The sequence below is a fragment of the Pantherophis guttatus genome, chromosome 2 (genome assembly GCF_059756535.1).
Source record: "Pantherophis guttatus breed Tessera chromosome 2, ASM5975653v1, whole genome shotgun sequence".
NCBI lineage: Eukaryota > Metazoa > Chordata > Lepidosauria > Squamata > Colubridae > Pantherophis > Pantherophis guttatus.
The window spans coordinates 14,196,389-14,221,043 of record NC_142064.1 but is presented as its reverse complement, the minus strand read 5'-3'; the positions used below and the strand labels follow the sequence as shown (position 1 = coordinate 14,221,043).

The window sequence follows — 24,655 nt, the reverse complement described above, 5'->3', positions numbered from 1 at the left end:
AAAAAGAAAAAGACACAGTGAAGCACTACATGCCACAACAACCAGACTGTATCTGCCAGGCAAATCCCTTTGTTTTGTAATGATTCTGAATTGTTCAACTTTTGCTTTTATCCTCCCATCTGCTTTGTTTACCATGCATGCAGACAGAAGCTTAGCTGTTCAAAGCACAAATATGCATCATCTTATTTTCTGAACTTGAAATGTCACAGTGGTTAAAAATACACTTTACCCCTTTTTTACAAGGGGATGTATGTATGTATGTATGTATGTATGTATGTATGTATGTATGTCTTTGGTTATTCGGGTTTTCTCCCGCGTAAAATTGGAAGTGTCTTGGTGATATTTTGACGAAGTCTCATTCGTCATCTTCAGGCTGGTGTTTTTGGCTTCGTGCTTCTAGGAGAATTTTACGCGGGAGAAAACCCAAATTTTACGCGGGAGAAAACCCAAATAACCAAAGACCTACATACAAACACCCGCAAAAACCTCAGAAAACATGCACACACACACACACACACGTGTGTGTGTGTGTGTGTGTGTGTGTGTGTGTGTATATATATAATTTCGCTGATAAAGAAATAAAGGGAGACTAGTATAGATCTATTTCAAGCTATTTAGCTCTCATCAGCTAGCCATACCCTTACTTGGATTCGAACTTTGTCTGCCTGCAGGTTAGGCAGTTGTATTAACCTCTGAGCCACAAGTTCTCCTCCCTTCATCAGCTTGAGCCAGGGGAGAGAGATTAAGTATTTTTCTATCGAGACACCTGGGCTACCCCAGCATGTGGAAAGGAGCGTACTGCATCCCTTTTGCCTTTCAGCTCCAATCCAGGAGCCCTCAAGCAGTCGTATTCACGGCAAACCATTTTATACCAAATTTATATTTCGCTGATAAAGAAATAAAGGGAGACTAGTATAGATCTATTTCAAACTATTTAGCTCTCATCAGCTAGCCATACCCTTACTCGGATTCAAACTTGAAGGGTATCTGAGTAAGGGTATGGCTAGCTGATGAGAGCTAAATAGTTTGAAATAGATCTATACTAGTCTCCCTTTATTTCTTTATCAGCAAAACGTCTTCAAAGAAAAACCAGAAAGTTCAGTTGCCTCTTGAAAAAGCACCTTTGAGATTTTGCTTCTCATCCAAGCAGCTTCATCCGTTCTGATGGTGGGGAAAATGGAAGGATGATATTTCTCTGCAGTCATTTAGTCGTTAAAGCACTCTCTGACTGATTAACTCAAAGTGGCTTCAAGAGCTCTCAGGGAGAGTGCTAACGACCAGATGACTGCAAAGAACCACCATCCGGTCAGCACCTATCCTTCCATCCCTCTACCATCCACTCTCAACAGTCAGTACTTATCCTCCCATCTCCCCACCCTCAGAGCCGATGAAGCTTCATGGATGAGAAGCAGTGGTGGGTTTCTATCAGTTCGCCCCAGTTTGGGCAAACCGATAGCAGCGGCAACAGGAGACTCCATCCACCCACCTAGACATCATCATCACAGACGCTTTGCGCATGCACAGAGGGTTTTGTGAATGCACAGAAGGTTCTGTGCATGCGTACACGCACGCTTACAGTTCTGAACTGGTAACGAAGGTAAGTGAAACCCACTACTGATGAGAAGTAAAATGTTTTCTTCTTCCTCAAGGAAAAAAACAGTCCAGTTGGCTTTCGGGGGGGGGGGGAAGCACCTTTGAGACACTCATTCTGTCCATCATTGTCCTTGTGAGGCTGGCAAGGATCTTTCATTGAGACATTTTTCTTGAGTGACTTATGGCATCTGGCTGGAACTTAAGTATGAAAGAGTAGAATTTGTATTGTTATGTCACCATGAAGTTCATGCTTCTTTAATCATATCCGGCTAGAGATAGTTAATGGTACACACTGTATTTAAAAGAACTTGCGGAAGGAACTGAGTAGTCATGCTGGTAAGGTGACAACATTAACAAAGAATTGTAGAGACTTAATTGTTGAGAAGCACCTTTCGACTCTAGCAGGCTCCAGAGAGAAGGAGAAAAGATATTCCTCTAGAAGGAATCTCTCATGAATCACAGTTCCTAGGATTTCAGGGAAGTCTACGGCACGTCAGTAGTTTTAATCTGTAGCATAACCTTGTAATTATGTTCAGGGCTCTGACTCTTCAGAGAACATGCAAGGTTATCACCTAGCTTAACATCTGGAGAATCAAAGGAATGCACATGGCAAAAGCCAGCAATGACTAATATTTGTGTAGCAAGTGATACCGTCGAGGTTTTTCTCAAGTGTCTGGAGGCTACAGTTGAACCCTGGGAAGATAGGTTTTGAGGTTGCATGAATCTGTTCATCTTTGTGGACTTGCACTCTCCCCAACAGAGCTGGTGAGATCTTTTGCACATTCATTCATTCATTCATTCATTCATTCATTCATTTATTTATTTATTTATTTATTTATTGGTTCGATTTATATGCCGCCCTTCTCCGGAGACTCAGGGCGGCTTACAATGCGTTAAGCAATAGCCTTCATACTTTTGTATATACCTGCTTAGTAGGGCTTTCGACCCCCCAAGCGGTGTTCTTTTTTATATAAAGTCAGCTTATTGCCCCCACAATCCGGGTCCTCATTTTACCTCCCTCGAAAGGATGGAAGGCTGAGTCAACCTTGAGCCTGGTGAGATTTGAACTTGCAGTAATTGCAGGCAGCTGGTGCTATTTAACAGCACTTTAGTCTGCTGCGCCACCAAGGCATATATCCCTTTCTCTTCTTTCTATGGTATTGTATTAGTAAACCAGACAGCATATAGCTGTGATGGTGAGCCTATGGCACGCAGAGCCCTCTCTGTGGGCACTCCTCCCACCGGCCATCTGGACTTCGGGTCTCTGCTGCACATGCGCGGGGGGGCGGGGTGCAGGCGGGGATGCAGGTGCACATGCATGGAGGGAGGGGCACATGCGCAGGGTGCTCGCATTGCATTTGGGGGGATCATGCACATGTGCGTGCCCCCCCACGCCCCATTTTGGGCCTGGAAGGCCTCCTTCATCAACCTGGAAGCCAAAATGGGGCATGGGGGGATGCGCATGGCCCCGGCTCTGTTTTGGGCCTGGAAAGCCTCCTGCACCAACCTGGAAGCCAAAAATAGGTGGGTGGTGGGTGTATGGATGGGGGGCACTTGCATTGCATTTTGGGGTTTCACACGCGCTTTGGGCATTCGGCACCAAAAAGGTTGGTCATCACTGGTGTATAGATTAGTAATTTGAATGCTGGGGCAGTGGTGGTTTCGTTCTTCGTTTAATTTGTTATTGCTGTTGTAGGTTTGTTAGAAGAAGATCAAAACAAAATGAGAAATGTTCTTGTCTGTGCCTTATATGACACTAAAAGATCTTGGGAAGCATAAAAATAGGATGCAAATTAAGACAAAAAGTTGGGTTTTGTAAAAGATGATGATGAATCAAGGAGTAAAAAATGAGTCTTGGTTGCCACTGTTGAAACATAATTTGGACACATTTTCTGTGAAATACTTATATTAGTAAAACTGTGTGCCTAAGTGTATCTAGTGTATTTGATCTGTACATCAACTTTCCCCAACTTAGTATTTTTCATATTTATTGCACCCGTTTAGGAATTCTGCAAGTTACAGTCCCAAAACATCAAGAAGCTTCATTTTTATAGAAGACTCCTTATCTGAGATAAAACTAACTTGCACAGTCATGCCCTGTTATTACTATCTCCTTGTAGGCTCCATGTTTCAAAATTGCCTGTGGCTGAAACCCATTGATGTATGAATATTAATTTATTCCACATTTACTACAGGTTTTCCTTTTATGAAGTTCAGAGTAATGTTGACCCTAACATTCAGTGTCCTGAAGAAAAAATTACATGGAATGAATATGTACCTTCATTGAACATCTCACTCCTAGTTCTGATCTTCTATGAGTAACCCAACACCCTGGAACCCTACCAAAATGTAAATAAATTGTCATAGGGGTAAGTAATATCTAATAACTTCTTCATGTAGACCAACATGGATTTTTGCCAAAGAGACAATTGGGATTTAGGCCAGTGGTGAAATCCAACAGGTTCTGACAGGTTCTGGAGAACCGATAGTGGAAATTTTGACCAGTTCGGAGAACCAGTAGAGGAAATTTTGAGTAGTTTGGAGAACCTACAAATACCACCTCTGGCTGGTCTCAGAGTGGGGTGGGAATGGAGATTTTGCAATATCCTTCCCCCAGGACTGGGGAGGGAATGGAGATTTTGTAGTATCCTTCCCCTGTCACGCCCACCAAGCCACGCCCACCAAGCCACACCATGCCCACCAAGCCATGCCCACAGAACCGGTAGTAAAAAAAATTGGATTTCACCAGTGATTCAGGCTGTCTTTGCCTTATGATTTGTCACTTAGAGATCTTCTGAAATTACGACAGACCCACAAAAGGGATAGTGACAAAGATTATGAGGTAAGAAGTCCAAAGAAAATTATCTGTAAAATATGGATCTTAAAAAAAGATCAAATACTAGAGAAAATTTGACTAATATGAACTGTATGTTATTTCATATTATTACATTAAGTTAAGGTATGGAGTGAAATTATGAAGGATTTATGAAGGTGGGGAAAATTGCAATTATCATTGTTTGGAAGATTTTCTGTGGTAAAAATGCAACTGCTACCAAGAATTATGACTTTATTCCAGACAATACCTGTTTTGAGAAATGATGCACATTTTAAACAATGGCAAGAAAATATATCCAGATGTTATATGGCAGGACAAGAAACCAAGAGTTAAATATAAAGTCCTGCAAGATATAAAAAGGAAAAAGGAAAATTAGGACTCCAGACTTTAAATTCTTACGTTACGGCTTGCAGTTTGGTCTGGATGAAAGAATGGCTGTTGCTAAGAAATATGTGAATGTTACAATTAGAAAGTAGGGCGCCATGGCTCAGCAGTTAAACACGCTGAGCTCGTCAGCTGGAAAACTGACAGCCCGGGTTCAAGACCCGACCGTCACACAACAGGGTGAGCTCTCATTCCTTGTCCTAGCTCCTGCCCACCTAGCAATTTGAAAGCATGCAAATGAGAGTAGATAAATAGGTACCACTTCAAATAGGTACCGCTTCATTGGGAAGGTAACAGTGTTCTGTGCACTTCTGGCATATGGCCATGCTGACTACATGACCAGGGAAATTGTCTTCAGACAACGCTGGCTCCTTCAGCCAATAAACAGAGATGAGCCATTAGAATTGGACATGATTGACAGGGAATCTCTTACATTTTTACTGTCAACCCGACATGCCGGGGCTGCCATTCTGGAGGGACTAGTGGGAGACCACTGAACCGCCAGCCTAGCCACCCAGAGCCCGCCGCCACCGCTGCAGCTACCATCACACCCGCTGCAGCCTTTGCCGCCGTCATCCCTGGTGCCTTCCTCACAGCTATGACTGCTGCCATTGCCGCTGCAGCCTCTGAAGACTGGCGCCATGGCTGCTGCTCTGGGTGCTGCCATTTTTGCTGCTGCCAACACTACCACACAGCTGAGAGGCGGGCCCAGAAACAGCTGATGTTCAGGGCCTCCACCTGAAGGGAACCAATCCGCAGCAGTGGATGGCTAGCCAAGGAGAACAAACTAAGAAAGAATGTTGGCTGGGGAGGGGGGGTGTAAAGCGGAACTTGGGTAGAGTCACGGGATGGAAGCAGGAGACTTCAAAAGATGGTGGGGAGCACTGTGCAATGGCACTGACAATATTTCACTTTTCACAGGTGATTGTTGGATCGTGCTGGAGCGTAAGATAAAGAACATGCTACATCAAAGAAGATAGTTGTTTGGAGGTTTTTTTTTTCACTGTGCCATTCCGGAACCTGACATTTACAATGAGAAAAACATAAGTTTTAGGTGGCATGGTTTTCTATGATATGCAAAAGTCAAAAATCAGTCTGAGAAGAATGCCATATTAAGAATATGGATCAGATATACTGCAAATCCTGCTGTGCCCAAAAATACTATTACTCGCCTCAGTACAAGAAGTGTTTTATAGAACAGAAACAGCAAGCAAGGATAAATGGCTAAGATATCAAGACTTGCTAGTAGAGGAAAATTGAGAACTTAAGATGAAATCAAGAGAACAATTGACTGCAGAGGGATTTACTTTTCAATGGGTTTTTTAAATACACAATTAAAAGAGAGGTTTAATGTGTCTAAAAAGATATCAGAGAGATAACGGTATGTAATGGAATTTGAAATGGAATTATGTACAAATGATGAACATGTAATTGCTAAAATGTATAAACTTGTGTTAAGATTTGAGATGGAAGAAGAAACTATGACAAAATGGGCTAAGCATTTTGGTAATAATATACAGATGAACGGTGGAAAAGAATGTGCCTAACAGCCTGAAATTCAACTGTCTTATAACTTAAGAAAGAATTTATATAAAATGATGTGCTGTTGGTATATGTCAGCAGAAAAATTAGCAAGGATATAAAAACATATTTCTAATTGCTGCTGGAAATGTGAAAAATATGAAGGGACATTTTTCCTTGCATGGTGGATGTGTGAAAAAGCAAAAAATAAAATAAAATTGGACACAAATGCATATGATGATGCAGAGCGTTTTAAAGAATTTTAACAATAAGGAGGCATTTTTTGTATTGGGATTTATTGATGGACAATTGGAAAAGACTCATGCTGATTGGTTTTATATGTGGTAACTGCAATGAGGCTGTTATATATTCAAAGACAGAAAAATACAGAAACATCCCCAATGGAGGAATGGGTTGTGAAGATGCCAGAACGTGCAGAAATATCTGCTTAGACTTTTAAGGAGGGAACAACAATTACCTTTTGTAAAACACTGGAAATCTTTTATGGATGTTTTTGTCAGGTGCGAACAATTAGGATCACACGTTAAGTTCCAGTTAAGTTGATTTATTGCTCATGCCTAAACACAAGGAGCTAGTCAACTAACAGTCAGCACAAATTTGGCACTAGATAAAAATTAATAGAGGACTTGGGATGCTTATGGGAATGTCACAACTCTAGATTGATTCCTCTCTTGACTCTACCCCTGGGCTTTGCCTGTCCTTTTCCTTGTCAACTTCAAAACGGATCTAGGCTGCCACAGCCATCTTTTTGTTTCTCAGCTTGCCACACTGTATGGAGGGAGGGAGGGAAAGGAAGAGGCCTGGAATGTCAGACTGGACAATAACAACAGATTGTCCCATGGGAACCAAGGTCATCTCAACAGCTGCTGACTGGAAGGAGTTGCCAGGTACACACTGGAACACCTACCATATTTTTTGGACTATAAGACGCACCTAAATTTAGAAGAGAAAAACAACCAAAAAAAAAGTTTTTGGCCTACCTTTTTTCAGGCCTTTTTTCAGCCCTTAACTGGTCTTTTTTTTTTTGGCTTGTTTCTGAGCCTTTTTTCAGCCCATTTTCGAGGCTTTTTTCGGCTGATTTTCAAAGCTTTTTCTGGCCCATTTTTGGGGCTTTTTTGGCCCGTTTTCAAGGGGGTTTTTGGTCCATTTTTCAGAAAAAATGGGCCAAAAAAAGCCCCAAAAATGGGCCAAAAAGCCTCAAAATGGGCCAAAAAAAGCCTCAAAAATGGGCAGAAAAAGCCCTTAAAAAGGCTGAAAAAAGTCTCAAACACAGGGACAAAAAGCCTCAAAATGGACCAAAAAAAAAAAAAGCCTCAAATATGGGCCAAAAATAAAGGCCAGAAAAAGGCCTGAAAATAGGGCGTGCGGAAGCCAAAAAATGGCTGGCGGATGGGCAGGGCTTTGGCAATATTCGGTCTATAAGACACAGACATTTTTGCCCCCTTTTGGGAGACAAAAAAGTGTGTCTTATAGTCCAAAAAATAAGGTCAATGTGGACAATGTGATCTGTGACAAGGAAGGAGGGGAATATCTATTGTTTAATCATACTAAAACCGTGGGAAATAGTTAGAGTTGGTTTTGCTTTCATGTGTGCCAAAATGATGTACTCAACAAAACAGTTCTTTGAGGAATCTGATTGTTTCGGAGTGCTGACTTGGTTGGGTTCATCAGTCGGAACTTTGACACTCCTACGTTTTTGCTAAAAACGGATAAAAATGAACTGGCAATTTCTGGATTTACCAATTGCATATGGGAAGAAAGGAATTATGTTACATAATTTAGAAGGGGGAAAACAGTTTTAAATAGGTCTATAATTGCTGTAAATAACATTGGAAATTGCTTCTTTAAAGGGTTGGGTTGGGTTTCTTTTTCTTTTCTTTTTCTCTTCTTTTTTTATTGTTTACAACATATTTTTCTTTATCTTTCTGGGTTTTTTTCTATATCATTTTCTGTTTATCTTTTCATCTATATGGAAGATCACCAAATATCTGACTAAAAGAGTAAGGTTTTTTGCACAGTGGGTTTAATCCCAAAGAAACTTCAGTTGTTAGATATATTGTTTTGTGATTAATATTGAATACTGTCCTGAAAAACAATTGCGGCAATGAGAAGGGAAAAAAAAACCTGCATTGTTGGCTGCAAAGCATCAACTTGGCACCAGCAACCTGGCAAAAAAAGTGCAGATGATGATGTTGTTTGCAATGCTTCTAAACAGAGTTAAAACCTCCAGTTTGATGAGGAGGTTGAAATGTTTTATCCTGAGCCAAAAATATAGATCCATCTAGCTTTCAACTGAAAAGGTCTCTTTGAGGGCTGAAACAAAAGGGTTGGACCAGTGGTGCAGAGGTGGGATTCACTTACCTTCCCTACCAGTTCGCAAATGTGAGCGTGCACGCATGTGCACTCGCATGCACCACCTCTGCACATGCGCACAACCTTCTGTGCATGCGCAGCAGTCACGCATTATGTCCGGACGGGTGGGTCAAGCCTCCCACAGTCGCCACTACCACTACCACAGTCGCCACTACGATCCGCAGAGAACTGGCTGAATCCCACCACTGCAGTGGTGGGATACAAATAATTTAACAACCGGTTTGCCCAGGGTCAGGTTGGGAGGAATGGCCCATCCCTATCCTGCAGCTCCACTGCACATGCAGGACGAGCTTCCCGCAACAGCCAATCTGACCCTGGGTGAACTAGTTAAATTACCCTGCACCACTATCAAAGTGGATCCTGGGTGCTGCGCTACAATGGAGAAATGGGAAATGGAGTGGACGGCAGAAGGGGAGAAGGAAGAGCAGGGAGAAGAAAGAGGGGAAGCAGTCTTTTCCTTCCCTTGCACCTTCCACTCTGTTGACCATTACTCCATTGTAGCACAGCATAGTGCCCAGGATCCACTTTGATAGCAGAGGGTGGGTAATTTAACAACCAGTTCACACGAACCGGTGCGAACCGGCTGAATCGCACCACTGGGTTGGACCCACTACATCAGATAGATGCAAGACATCTGCTCTACCAATGAGTTGTGGACTTGAATTCTTTAATGATGAAAAGATGACATGTTTGGAAAGCATGCTACAGACATGCGCAAAATGGCATTGGTCATACATAGCTTTGACCACGGGGTCACAGATGACAGCAAGGCATTGGGCTGAACTTGTCTATCATTTTTTTATTTTCTAAATATATCTATGAAGGGTTCAGAGGCACTCTTGGATATAATATTTATTCTTCAGGTTTGTGTTTTGTTCTCTTTGCTTCTCAGTTTCTTCTTTAATTATTATTTTTTAAATAAAAAATCATAGCATGGTGAGCTTCAAGACTAAGCAACTGGGGCTTTTTAGTTTGAAATGAAAGAAAGTAAGGAGAGACATGCCAGGGACATAAAAAATGATGTATGATCTAGATGAGGTGGAGGAAGAGAAGTTTGAGAAGAGAAATACAGAATAACAGAGTTGGAACAGATCTTGGAAGTCTTCTCCTCCAATCTCCTGCTTGAGCAGCAGCTCAAAAAAAAAAAGGATCTGTAAGCAGCTCAAGCTCTTCCAATGAAATTAAATTATGAGAGTTTCAAAACCAATGTAATGCTTTCTTGCACCACTAATATGGAGTTAGTTAGCAGCAGCTGTGATGGGTTGGAGGGTTTTAAAAAAAGGATTGGACAGGTTCATGGAAGATTAATCACTTCTCATACAAAAGGTTTTTTTCCCCTTTTTTTGAATCATAGGCAATAAAACTTCCTTTTTATGACTTGCTAATCCCTTAATTTGGGGTAGAGTCATGGCAGCTGGATGAAGCTGAGCATTTACTGGCTGGATGCCCTTCCTGATGCCTATGCGAAGTTTGCAGCAGATATTTTTTCTTTGTGTCCTAGGAGATAAATATCTGCCACTACCTAGGATTGAACTCTCAACCTTCCGAGTGGGAGACAAGCATCTTCACCACTAGGCCACCACACCACTCCCTTTGGAATCATATATCTTAAATACTGGTTGCTGGGAAGCAGTAAGAGATGTGCCTTCTGTACTTCAGTCCACCGTTATGACCTTCTTGAGTACATCCAATCACCACTGCATAGGGAGAATGCTGCACTAGATGAGTCTACGTCATTATGTTTTTAAATATCTGGGGGTATCATATCTTTCAAATCTGATCAACGCAGGAAGCAAGAACCACGTGTCTGGAATTATCTTTACTACTAGTATGGTAAAGCAATAGAATCTTGAAATTCTGTCAAACAATTCTGTACTTCAAGTTACAAGCATTTAGGGCAGAACGTCATGCACCAAAATGTCAGAAGATCAGCACAATTCAAATGGATATTTGATTTACTGCAAGCTTAAGCTGTCTGCAAGAATCTGAACTACTAACAGACCAAGCAAATTAGCGGTAGATAAGGCTCAAAGGAATTCAAGGTGGGCTAGACTTAGTTCTCTAGTGAGAGCAAAGGGACTCAAGACCGATAACGGGTTTAACCCTTCCCTCAGACTAAACTGGGTCGTCTCATACGTAGAATTACTCTAAATCTCTTTCTCATCTTCCTGGAATTATAGATTATTTTATATAAGGCGCTCTTTCCATTTCTGGTTCCCAGAGCGTGCTAGACATTCATTTCACTAGGCAGCTTAGTGCCTATGGGTGTAATGTTGGAGACTTGGGACTGAACTGAACTGAACTGCATGCAGTCTGTTCCTACAATGTACAACTTCCATGATGAAGAGAGATGATTTATGTTAGGAAATGGTCATTGTCTAACTAGTTGGCCAGGCAATATATAATCCAACATTGTATGTTTGTACTGTGTAAATGTATTATGTTGCTTTAAGAACATTGCTGAGTCATTCTGCACCCTGATTGGATAAGCTCTGTAGCCAATGTATTTAAGGAGAGCTTTATTGTGGTTAGTTGTGTACACTACACCATATTTTTACCTGCTACTATGCTGTAATTATTTTTGGTCTCTCTAAATGGTCATTGTTTGATCATGGGTTATTTATTAATGTTTCCTGATATTTATTGAACTTTATTTATTTATTTATTTATTTATTTATTTATTTATTTATTTATTATATTTCTATACCGCCTTTCTCCCGTAGGACTCAAGGCGGTGTACAGTCAAGAAAAATATAGATACACAAACATCATAAAATTGCTAATTAAAATTATTACTATAACATAGTTTGGCCCAATTAAATAGAACCTAAAATTAGATAACATTTTAAAAACATTCACATGTTCATATGTTTAGCCCCGCTTGTTGGAACATCAGGGTTTTGAGGGCACGGCGGAAAGCACGGAGATCAGGGATATTTCGTATCTCAGGGGGCAGTTCATTCCAAAGGGTTGGAGCCCTCACAGAGAAGGCCCTCCCCCTGGGAGTCGCCAGTCGACATAATTTGACTGACGGTACCCTAAGTAGTCCCTCCCTGTGAGAACGAACTGGTCGGTGGGAGGCTATTGGTGGCAAAAGACGGTCTCGTAGGTACCCAGGTCCTAAGCCATGGAGTGCTTTAAAGGTGATAACTAACATATATAATATAATATTATATAACAATATAACTATATTGTTCCTGAATGTTCCTTATATTTTTCTACAAACTGGTAAGAAGATTTTATATCCCTGGATTGATCTTGTATTGCACTTTATATGGCTAAGACTTGGATTGTTAAATGCCTATGATTTCGCTTTACCCTCAAAGTAAAGTAATATAAAACCAGTTTGTCTGCATGTTCTTCACAATTACTCTCAAAACCGTTTCCGTGCGTAAAATCTTCTGATGGTACTCTGCTTTATGAGCTCCATGACTCTTGTGGTGACACAACAATATCCTTAACAATTAGTGGGCTTAATGTTACTCTATGGACTCACCACTCACTTCATATAGGGGTCTTAAGAATCCATTAAAATGGAAGCCCTTCTGCAAACTGGATTTATGGAATTCACTCCAAATCTAGTTCAAACAACATGGCAAGATATCTGTTGAGTTTCCTAAATTGGATCCATACTGGGACAAATCGATTCAGTCTGTTCAATTAGAAGAGTGAATCGGTTCAGTTATTCTCTCCGAAAAACTGATTTGTGGAAAGTAGTTCATTCACATTGTCTTCAAACAGAATGCTCAAACTGATTGCAATTTGACCCCAAACCTATTGCACATCCAAAACCTTCACGCCAACCTATCTCTCATATTAGTGCAATTTGCTTGGGGCCCTTATTTTTCAGAACTGGGTGACTATTGTGGAGTTGTGGAGACCCCTTGTTTTCCTTCCTGATGTTACTCATCCCAAAGGCTTTTCAGAGAGGATGGCTTACACCTCAGATTTAGGGTAAAGGTTGTCTCTGCATTCATTTGTGGTATCTTATATTGTTCTGCCCCAGCTATGGACCCCAAAGAACCCAGCACACACAAAGTCTGTTCAAATCTTAATTTACTGAATAAACCAGTCTTTTACAACAACGGCTGTTTATTAACTGCATTAACAGCCACCAAGAATTCAAAGAATAATAACTGAAAACTTACTATGGTTGGCAGAATGCTCAGAAGCAATTTGCAGGAAGCTGATAAGATAAGCAAGACAAGACACAAAGGTATGTTAACTAAGTTGTTCCCTGCACAACTAAGGGAGTGGCCAATTAGCCCCAAGCCTTACTCTCAAGGAGACCTCCTCCTGAGGAGCCACTCCTGCCTTTTGGCAGCTCTGTGCACCCGTCCATCAAGAAGAGGCTCCTCCTCTTTGTCCTCTTCACTTATGGAAGTTTCTGGAGGTTCTGAAGGCCCTGGCTGAATCCCCGCCTCTGGCACCACATCTTCTCCAGCCTCCTCATTGTCCAACTCGAGTGCCAGCTGCACAGGCTGCTGGCGCAGCACTACACCAGCCTCCTCGCTGTCTGAATCAGCTACTAGCCGCACAGGCCGCATACGGGCCACAACGTATATTTGGTTGATGTTACCTAGAGAACTTGGTTCAGAGTCTGCATGTATAGTTCTAGTCACCACAATACCAAAAAAAATAAATATGCTAAGATCCTAGAACATTATGGCGAACCTATGGCAAGTGTACCCGAGGTGGTAAGCAGAGCCATCTTTCTGGGCATGTGAGCTGTCTCCCAACTCACCTGCAGCTGCAAATGCATACACACCCCAGCTGGTGTTCGGGCCTCCAGTGCTCATGTGTGCAATTCCGGAGACCCAGCTGGTCTTCAGAGCTCTCCTGTGCATGCGCACATGTTTGCGCATGCGTGCATGATTACCTGTGTGCGGTGCGCATGCACAGATGGCATTTGCGCACATGCATTCCTGAACAAAAGCCATGTGCATGTGCAGATGGAACAATTGCATGTGCAGCACACAGGGGGGCGCAAAAGCTGTGTACATGTGCAGATGGTGTGGTTGCGCGTGCAGCAGAGGTGGGTTGCCCCCGGTTCGGACCAGTTCGCAAGAACCGGTAGTAAAACCGGTGGGAGGCTCCGCCCATTGACCTGGATGTCATCATAGGTGATCTGCACATGTGCAGAAGCTTCTGCGCATGCACAGAGGAGTGCACGAGGGTGCTATGTGAACTGGTAGTAAAGGTAAGTAGAACCCACCCCTGGCATGCAGGCCACGGGTAAGCCGTGTGTAAGCGAAGCGTGTATCTGATTGGCACTCGGTGAGTAAAAGGTTCACCACCAGTGGTGGGTTTCAAAATTTTTTACTACCGGTTCTGTGGGTTTGGCTTAGTGGGCATGGCATAGCTTGGTGGGCGTGGCAGGGGAATGATACTATAAAATCTCCATTCCCACCCCACTCCAGGGGAAGGATACTGCAAAATCTCCATTTCCTCCTGATCAGCTGGGACTTGGGAGGCAGAGAATAGATGTGGTTTTACTACCAGTTCTCCGAACTACTCAAACTTTCCGCTACTGGTTTTCCAGAACTGGTCAGAACCTGCTGAAACCCACTTCTGTTCACCATCACTGTCATAGAAAACGTGAAGTGAACAACAACCAAGTTAATAAACGGTCTGGAGGCTAAATCATATGATGAACGGTTGAGGGAACTAGGTATGTCTAGCCTATCAAAAAGAATTAGGGGGGGACATGAAACTGTCTTCCAGTACTTGAGGGGCTGTCACAGAGAAAGTAGAAGCTTGTTAAAGACAGATCCAACCTAGAAGTAGAGAGAAATTTTCTGACAGTGAGAACAATTAATCAATGGGGTAGCTTGCCCCCTAGAGTTGTGGGTGCTCCATCACTGGACGTTTTCAAAAATAGACTGGACAACCATTTGACCACAATGGTGTAAGGTCTCCAGCCTTAAGCAGGAGGTTGAACTAGAAGATCTCTGAAGTTCCTTCTGGCCCTATGATTCTGTGTTCTATTTTATCATGGATAGGATAACTCCACAAAGAAAGGTTGAAGTAATTCTATGCAGAATTTTTATTGCAATTTCAATTCATCCCTGTTTGGAGGGGTGAACCTTTTAAAATTAATAGGCTTGAATTCCTTCTGGAATTTGGGAAAGGTCATCCTGTTTTTATGTGGGTTTTTTTTTTACATCAAATATATATTTTTCAGCTTATTGACCCAAACTCTTTCATAACTCATTCCCGTTGTCAAGTACAGGCAATCCTCAATTTACAACCACAATTAAGGCCAAAGTTTATGTTGTTCAGTGAGAAATTTGTTAAGTGAATTTTGCCCCATTTTACAACTTTTCTTGCCCCATTTGTTAAGTGAAACAGTGCAGTTGTTAAATTAGTAACATGGTCGTTCAGTGAATCTAACTTCCCCACTGACTTTGCTCATCGGAAGGTTGCAAGAGGGGATCACGTGACCCCGGGATGTGGCAACCGTCATAAATATGAGTCAGTTGCCATGTATTTGAATTTTGTGGATGCTGTTGTGGCCCGCCAGCAGCCTGCGTGGATCGTGGCTGATCCCGACGACGAGGAGGCTGGTGTGGGGTCGCGCCAGCAGCCTGTGCAGCCGGCGTTCGCATCGGACAGCGAGGAGGCTGAAGAGGATGTGGTGCCAGAGGCATAGACTCAGCCTGGGCCTTCAGAACCTCCAGAGGCTCCTTCAAGTGGAGAGAGCAAAGTGGAGGAGCCTCTCCTCAATTCTCGAGCACACAGGGCTACCAAAAGGCAGGAGTGGCTACTCAGGAGGAGGAGGTCTCCTCGAGAGTAAGGCTTGAGGATAATTGGCCACTCCCTTAGCCTATTTAAGTCGCACGCAGTTAGTAATTTCTTGCTGGAAACAACGTGTAATTATTAAAGAGCAGTTTGGATAGTGAGTGTCTTACTGTATCTTGTTTTCTGGGCTGGTTGCCAACCTTTGCCGGACTTTGTTTATTCTTGGTATGTTATAACTTTGATAAGGACTGTTGGTATGTGTCACAATCCTTGGGAATCCAGAGCTGAGCCAGAACAGATGCTGCCATGGTCGTAAGTGTGAAAAATGGTCGTAACTCCCTTTTTTTCAGTACCGTTGTAACTTTGAATGGTCACTAAATGAACTGTTGTAAATTGAGGACTACCTGTATAAAAAGCTCTGTTAAGTATGCACACATTACAGTCCTTGAAATCAAACAAGATCATATTTCAGGTAGTTCATGAATGTACTTTCTATGGAGAAAATCTCAGGTTCAACTCTTGAAACACATTGTAAAGATATGATCCCTAAAGGGGGCAGGTGGCTAAGTGAGGGGCAGGAGCCCTGTCATGCCTGGCGAGGTGGGGGGGAGAAGAGACGGCAAGGGGAGCCGCGTCTCGCTCCACGCATCTCGCTTCTCCCCTGCCCCACCTGCCCCCCCTCTCAATAAAGAGATGGCGGGGGAGGGAAGCAGCTGTTGCCATTGGGGTGGGGTGGGACATGTTGGGCCGCTCGGCCGGTGTGAAGACCAGGGAGGGGATGCGATGGCAGCAACGGGACATCCAGTCCCATGCTCGCCGCCTCCTGCACCCCCAAAATAATAAGACACCCCCCCCCGATAATAAGGCCAAGCCCTTATTTGGGAGGGGGGGTCAAAAGAAAATAAGACCCTGTCTTATTTTTGGGAAAACACAGTATATTGTGGGACAGCCTTGTACAGCTAATGTTTTCACAATCATCAGATCTGAAAGTGATATTCCAAAGATTTCCAGAAGGCTTCCGTTACCACTCCACCCACCCTTGCCCTTACAATGCACAATAGATCCTCCAAGCTAAAGAAGACCAATCGGTATCCTCAATCTCCTGTAATCTTTGGATTTCCCATGACTTTGGTCATAAAAGTCCATCCCCCCCTCTTTTTTTTGTGAGTTTGCCCTGCCCTAGATTTTTCACCTTCTACTACATTTGGAAAATATCTAAAATGAATTCAAGATTTGATACACACTACAATTTGCCACTATGCCAAAGTCGTTTCCAAGGAGCAGATGCAATCTTATAAGCATTTCCCAAGGCATAAATCAGACCAGATCACACCAGCCTATTTTCTAAGGACATTAACCATTCAGGTTCACAGCCCATTGTACGTGTTATAGCAGTCTGCTCTAAGAGGCTCCCTTTTTTCGGCGGTGAGGATGAACCAAATAATATCACTAGCTAGCATCCCTTGCTTGACCTGTCACAGATAAGACCAGCTTGAAAAATTGTAGTGGAGAGGACTGAACTGTTAAAACATACATAATCCAGAATGAAGATAGAGACATAGCTGTCTGGATGTGTAACAAAGGAAGCCAGAGCAGCAGTTGTAAGGGCCACTCCTGAGATCTCAATAACCTCTCAGAGGAAACATTTATACCCTAAATAGCATCAAATTGTGAAGGGCATTGCTATCTCTGAGATCTGAAATGGAGTTGCTCAATAGTCACTTTTTTGTCATCATTGTATAAAGGTAAATGTAAAGGTTCCCCTCGCACATATGTGCTAGTCGTTCCCGACTCTAGGGGATACTGCTCATCTCCGTTTCAAAGCCGAAGAGCCAGCGCTGTCCAAAGACGTCTCCGTGGTCATGTGGCCAGCATGACTAAATGCCGAAGGCACACGGAACACTGTTACCTTCCCACCAAAGGTGGTCCCTATTTTTCTACTTGCATTTTTTACGTGCTTTCGAACTGCTAGGTTGGCAGAAGCTGGGACAAGTAACGGGCACTCACCCCGTTACGCGGCGCTAGGGATTCGAACCGCTGAACTGCCGACCTTTCGATCGACAAGTTCAGCATCTTAGCCACTGAGCCACCTTCCGTCATTGTATAGGACTGTTCAAATGTTTTTTCTTCTTCTTCTCTTTTTCTTTCTGCATTTCTTTAGGCAGATAAAGAAGTTCATAATGATGTGGTTAAAATCTAGGAATGACAAAATAATAGAAAATGTACAGAATTTCGGTTTATAACAGAATAACAGAATTGGAAGGGACCCTGGAGGTCTTCTAGTCAAGTAGTAGACCCTATATCATTTCAGACAAATGGTTGTCCAATCTCTTCTTAAAAAACCCCAATGATGGAGTACCCACAACGTCTGAAAGAAAGCTTTCCCATTGATTAATTGTTCTCACTGTCAGGAAATTTCTCCTTAGTTCTAGGTTGCTCCTCTCCTTGATTAGTTTCCACCCATTGCTTCTTGTCCTGCCCTCAGGTATTTTGGAGAATAGGTTGACACTCCCCTCCTTCTTTGTGGCAGCCCCTTAGACATTGCAAGACATTGGAAGACTGCTATCATGTCACCCCCTGTCCTTCTTTTCATTAAACTAGGCCAGTGGTGGGTTTCAAATTTTTTTACTACTGGTTCTTTGGGTGTGGCTTGGTGGGCATGGCTTGGGCATGGTAAGGGAAGGATTCTATAAAATATCCATTCCCTCCCAATCAACTGGGACTTGGGAGGCAGAGAATAGATGGGGGCGGGGCCAATCAGAATTTTTACTACCGGTTCTCTGAACTACTCAAAATTTCCACTACGGGTTCTCCAGAACTGGTCAGAACCTGCTGAAACCCACCTCTGAACTAGACATACCCAATTCCTTCAACCGTACTTCACATGTTTTAGCCTCCAGTCCCTCCAAATTAATGTTTGTGGTTCTTCTCTGCACTTTTTATAGGGTCTCAACATCTTTTTTTTATATCATGGATTTTTTTTAACCTGTCTTTTTCTCTCAAAACAGCCCCCACCCCTATTTGCCCAAAGTTCATGGAACAAACAGAACTGAGAGTTTGCTTCAGAGACCACATCTAATCAGAGGAATTGTTCAAGAGTCAAAACACTAGAATTTGTTCATTCCCCTTTTTTTAATAAGGAGAAATTGCCTTTTTTTTTACAAGTGGTAGGCAATCTTAGAACAACAGTCGATAGGATTAAATCTGCTTTCTGCAATGACAACTGTAAATAAGCCTTCGGACGGGGAGGGAATATTAGTCGGCTAATAATTATGCAAGGAAGTATTCCTGGCTAGAGGACAAAAAGGAGTGGGAAGAAGATATCTCAGACGTGATAAGGAAGGTGGCATTCAAAACGCAAGGCCAAAGGAAAAAGAGTAAAGATGTGAACCAGAGCACTGAGGAAAACAATTGAGTCTGGAGGACGTGACAGGAATATGCAGTGAGCAAGATTGCAAAGGGCTTTTCTTGTTCCAGATCAGCAGTGTGAGAGATTACAGTGTTTGTCTCTTAGCACATTAAAGAAATCCTTTAGCAGACATCTGCCGAATGGACTGGGAGATTAAAAAGAATATTCATGTGGAAGGAAATAAGAACGAAGGAAGGAAACAACCCAAAAGATGCTTTTTGGGGCGTGAAGGTATCTATCTGTATATTTTGATTATCAATCAAAGTACAAACCGAGAAATAAATCCCGCCATTCCCCTCTCCCCCAAATTGGCTAGCATACATCACCATTTCAAGCCACCTTCCTATTGGTGTCATTCATGTGTCAGACTACAGTGCCCATAATCAATAAAGGAGAATATTTGTAGCTCGTGTTTTGCCCCAGCTAGGGACCCCAAAGAACACAGCACACACAAAGTATGTTCAAACCTTAGTTTACTAAATAAACCAGTCTTTTACAATAACGGCTGTTAATTAACTGCATTAACAGCCGACAAGAATTCAAAGAATAATAACTGAAAGCTTACTATGGTTGGCAGAATGCCCAGAAGTAATTTGCAGGTAACTGATAAAAGAACTAAGATCAAGATACGAAGGAGTGAACGAAGTTGTTCCCTGCAAATTGCCTCAATTGTCATTCTTCCTTAAATAGGCTAAGGGAGTGACCAATTAGCCCCAAGCCTTACTCTTGAGAAGACCTCCTCCTGAGGAGCCACTCCTGCCTTTTGGCAGCTCTGCACGCCCGTGCATCAAGAAGAGGCTCCTCCTCTTCGTCCTCTTCACTTAAGGAAGCTTTTGGAGGTTCTGAAGGCCCTGGCTGAATCCCTGCCTCTGGCACCATATCTTCTCCAGCCTCCTCATTGTCCGACTTGAATGCCAGCTGCACAGGCTGCTGGCGCAGCACCACACCAGCCTCCTCGCTGTTGGAAACAGCTACTAGCTATACAGGCCGTGTATGGGCCACAACATCTCGGGGTTGAAATGAGGGGTCCTTGATGGTCTCTGAGCTTGGTTGTTTTCTTGCAGATGTTTCATTACCCAAACTAGGCAACATCGTGACGATGTTAAAACATCTGCAAGGAAACAACCAAGCTCAGAGACCATCAGGGACCTCTTAATGCCTCTTATTTCATTTGATGGTTGCTTGATACTAAATTTGGGAAGACTGAGTCCAAAAACTGTTCCTGTTTCAACTTCTCCCCTTGGGACACTGCTACAGGCCAAAATAACCAGACAGACAGTTTTTCCCCTTATGTCATTACTCTGCTGAACACCTAATTCCCACAGCACATGTCTAAGAATATTTACCCATGTAGTATTGCTGTATTACTATTATTCTTCTCATCTTTTCTACTACCTTTTCCTATTGGTACTATTCTTATTGTTATTACACTGTTGCTTTGCATGTACAGGTAGTCCTCAACTTACAACAGTTCATTTAGTGACCGTTCAACGTTACAACGGTACTGAAAAAAATGTGATCTATGACCATTTTTCACAGTTACTACCGTTTCAGCATCCCCATGGTCACACGATCAAATGCTTGACAATTGGCACGTTTTTATGAGGGTTGCACTGTCCCGGGGTCATGTGATCACCTTTTGCGACCGTCTGATGAGCAATGTCAATGGAGAAGCCAGATTCACTTAATAACCGTGTTACTTAAAAATTGCAATGATTCGCTTAACAACTATGCTAAGAAAAGTGGTAAAATGGGGCAAAATTCACTTAACAACTTTCTCACTTAGCAACAGAAATTCTGGGCTCAATTGTAGTCATACTGTAAGTCAAGGACTACCTGTACACTGAGAGCTTCTGCATCAGAGACAAATTCCTTTTGTGTGTATTCACACTTGGTCAAATAATTCTATTCTGTTCTGTTCTGTTCTGTTCTGTTCTGTTCTGTTCTATTCTATTCTATTCTATTCTACTCTGCTCTACTCTACTCTACTCTACTCTACTCTACTCTACTCTACTCTACTCTACTCTACTCTACTCTACTCTACTCTACTCTACTCTACTCCACTCCACTCCACTCCACTCCACTCCACTCCACTCCACTCCACTCCACTCCACTCCACTCCACTCCATGTTTTCTATTCCATTCCATTCCATTCCTGCTTGTAAAGCCATCGGCCTTTCCACCTTTGCTTCCCCTGTCCCCGGCTTGTGATTTGATTTGTTCTTCTGCAGATGAATATAGGGAAAACAAGACTCTCTCCCTGCCTCTTTCTGATTTGAAAACTAAATGCATCTCTGACAAACCGAAAAAGGCGGGAGGACGCATCAGCTTTTGTTTGTTGCTCTTCAGAGAATCTATCAGGATTCATGAATAGAGCCTGGATATTCAGAGGCAAGAAATAAAACGGAGTTATTGTATCCGTCCAAAGGGAGGGAGCAGATCCACAAAGCAACGGTCTTATCGTCGCTTCCCTATGATAAAATGATTGTCTCCCAGCAGGTATTTTACTTTAAATGTGAAGCATATCTTTCCCATTGCACCTGCTAAACAGTTTGTTTGTTGTGTATTCTTGGCAGTTTTGGAATGAGATCAACCTCACGTTACAAGATTTGCATCTATTTCTTCTTGGCTGGCTGTCTTGGCTTTAATCTCACTTTGATCCGTGTTGTAAATGTGTAACTGTTGAAGGGAAAACACAAAAAACAGCATGTTTTGGGGTAGAAGTGTAGGGGTGCGGAACAGATGAATGACTCCTGATTAAGTAAACCCCCCGCCCCCCTTGTGTCCCCACCCAGGACATGATTCCCAACAACATATCGATTTAGAATTTCTGTATGACTTTCCACATCGGTTCTGATTCTGGGGAAGTCTTCACAACTGCATTGTTGCAGGTAGGCAGTAGATTGTGACCTAGATAGCCAGGCAAGCTGGCATTTACAAAGGCCAAGAAAGAGATGGCTGTGCCTTTTTTCGAAACTTAAATAACAGCTTTTTGCAACTTGTCACACTCGGCTGGGTTTAGAGCAGAGTAAAAGCTTGCAGAGAGAGTGACTGAGTTCATAACTCACCGGTGGCAGCATATAGCTGATCTGTAGGTAAAGTTGATCTTTAGGTAAAAATGGCTGATCTGGAAAGTCAGCCATTGTCCAAATCTGGAATACAAATGCTGGAGGGGCAAAGCGGAGTCCGGCAAGATAGAGAAACTATATTTTAAGGAATTTTTTTTTTTTAAGGCACAAAAGTATCTTTCTCTGCCTTGGTAAGGTATCGAAGGGCTTCTTAGCCAGATCGTGATCTGTTTTCCACTGCAGTGATATAGTGATGATAGACTAGAATAGAATAATAGAGTTGGAAGGGACCTTGCAGGTCTTCTAGTCCACCCCCCTGCTTAGGCAGGAAACTCTACACCACTTCAGACAAATAGTTATCCAACATCTTCTAAAAACTTCCAGTGTTGGAGCATTCACAACTTCTGAAGGCAAGTTGTTCCACTGATTAATTATTCTAAGTGTCAGGAAATTTCTCCTTAGTTCTCAATTGCTTCTCTCCTTGATTAGTTTCCACCCATTGCTTCCTGTCCTATCCTCAGGTGCTTTGGAGAACAGCTTGACTCCCTCTTCTTTGTGGCAGCCCCTGAGATATTGGAAGACTGCTATCATGTCTCCCCTAGTCCTTCTCTTCATTAAATTAGACATACCTAGTTCCTGCAACTGTTCTTTATATGTTTTATCTTCCAGTCCCCTAATCATCTTTGTTGCTCTTCTCTGCACTCTTTCTAGAGTCTCAGCATCTTTTTTTACATCGTGGCAACCAAAACTGGATGCAGTATTTCAAGTGTGGCCTTATTTCCCATTCTATTTCACTTTACATAAACAATAACCAACAGTGGGTTCTTAAAAAATCTTTCTCTAGCCAAGATGTGGCCCCAAAGTTTTAAAATTGTAATGGAATATAGTGGAGGAGGTGGAATCCCTGGAGGGAGGTGGGTGCAACAGTCCAGAGGAATAAGAGGCAACTCAGTCCAGATATTATGTGTGATAGAAAGAGGATGAAGATGGTTCCTCCCTAATAGTTCCCAGCAGGGGTGAAATCCAGCAGGTTCTAACAGGTCTTGGAGAACCGGTAGCAGAAATTTTGAGCAGTTTGGAGAACTGGTAGTGGAAATTTTGAGTAGTTCGGAGAACCAGCAAATACCACCTCTGGCTGTTCTCAGAGTGGGGTGGGAATGGAGATTTTGCAGTATCCTTCCCCTGCCACGCCAACCAAGCCACACCATGCCCACCAAGCCATGCCCACAGAACCAGTAGTAAAATAATTTGGATTTCACCACTGGTTCCCAGATTATACTGTAGATGCAGATAGTAGAATCCTCTGTCTGGCAAGATTTTGTCTATAGGTATGAAATAATAAAGAATTCACCTTAGGAGAAATGCCATGTGTGTCATTCTGTCAGCACTCCAAGCTGCATTCACTCCAGTGCTGACATAAGAAGGAGAAGGTGGGGGCATCTGGCAAGAGGACGCTTGACTTTTCACCTACTTATTTTCCCTGGAGATACTATCCCCTAGGAGATGGGTTGGGAGGGGGGAAATTCCTTGGAGCTGAAGTAGTAGATAACAGCAGAGTGACTTGGAAGATGGCTAATGAGAAGCAGAGCAGTGGGGAAAGGAAAGGGAGGGTTTAGACCAGGAAGTCAATGTTGGCTGCGACTGAGTCGGAGTTTTCGATTGTTGTGCCTAATAAATGAAAGATTTCGATCAAGGACTATTTGTTTGAAATGCAATTTATTTGAGACGACACCGAATCTTGACACATTCTTGGTCTGGGGCTTGACAAAAATCAGTGCTTGTCAAACTTGGCAACTTTAAGATGTGTGGACTTCAGCTCCCAGAATTCCCCAGCCAGCACTAAAGTCCATACATCTTAAATTTACCAAGTTGGAGAAACACTGATCCAGATCAATAGACTGCAACCAACACTTTACCGAGGCTCAGAATCTAAAATGAGGATAAATGAAAGTCCCATCTGTACTAAAAGTGCTTCAGGTGTGAAGTTCAGGTAAATCTGAACTCTTAGCAGAATTCTGGGCTATCTGCCTTTGGTGTCAGAAGAAATCAACCGATGGAACAGAAGTTACCTTCGGAAGTTGTGGGAGCTTCATCACTGGAAGCTTTCAAGAAGAGACAGGACTGCCATTTGTCAGATATGGTGTAGGGTCTCCTGCTTGAGTGGGGGCGGGGGTTGGACTAGATGACTACAAGGTCCCTTCCAACCAGGGGTGAAATCCAGCAGGTTCTGACAGGTTCTGGAGAACCGGTAGCGGAAATTTTGAGCCGTTCGGAGAACCAGCAAATACCACCTCTGGCTGGCCCCAGAGTGGGGTGGGAATGGAGATTTTGCAATATCCTTCCCCCAGGAGTGGGGAAGGAATGGGGATTTTGTAGTATCCTTCCCCTGCCATGTCCACCAAGCCATGCCCACCAAGCCACACCACGCCCACCAAGCCACGCCCACAGAACCGGTAGAAAAGAAATGTGGATTTCACCACTGCTTCCAACTCTGTTAATCTGTAATCTGTAAAGAAATCAGCTTTACAGAATGAAAATTAAACCATGCTTGGACTAGGACTAGAGGTAGGATCAATCCCTACCTCTATCTTTGCTAGAATTTGGTGATTGGAATGATGCATCCATCAAAGTATGACAAGAAGGAGAAAGCTCCATTTTATTAACACATTCCTGCTTTTTTCATCTCTTTGTGACTTCTAAAATCCTGTT

The 24,655-nt window shown here is 42.8% G+C and overlaps 1 protein-coding gene and 1 long non-coding RNA gene across 2 annotated transcripts in view; one reads left to right on the top strand and one right to left on the bottom strand.

The window, feature by feature from the left end:
* Positions 1-24,655, bottom strand: part of DCC (DCC netrin 1 receptor) — a 1,302,851-nt gene that overhangs the window by 1,102,952 nt on the left and 175,244 nt on the right. The window lies entirely within an intron of this gene.
* On the top strand, positions 1,876-6,176 carry LOC117654713 (uncharacterized). Its single transcript, XR_009622269.2, has 3 exons — positions 1,876-2,358; positions 3,789-3,962; positions 5,735-6,176. It is a non-coding gene; the product is annotated as an uncharacterized LOC117654713 (long non-coding RNA).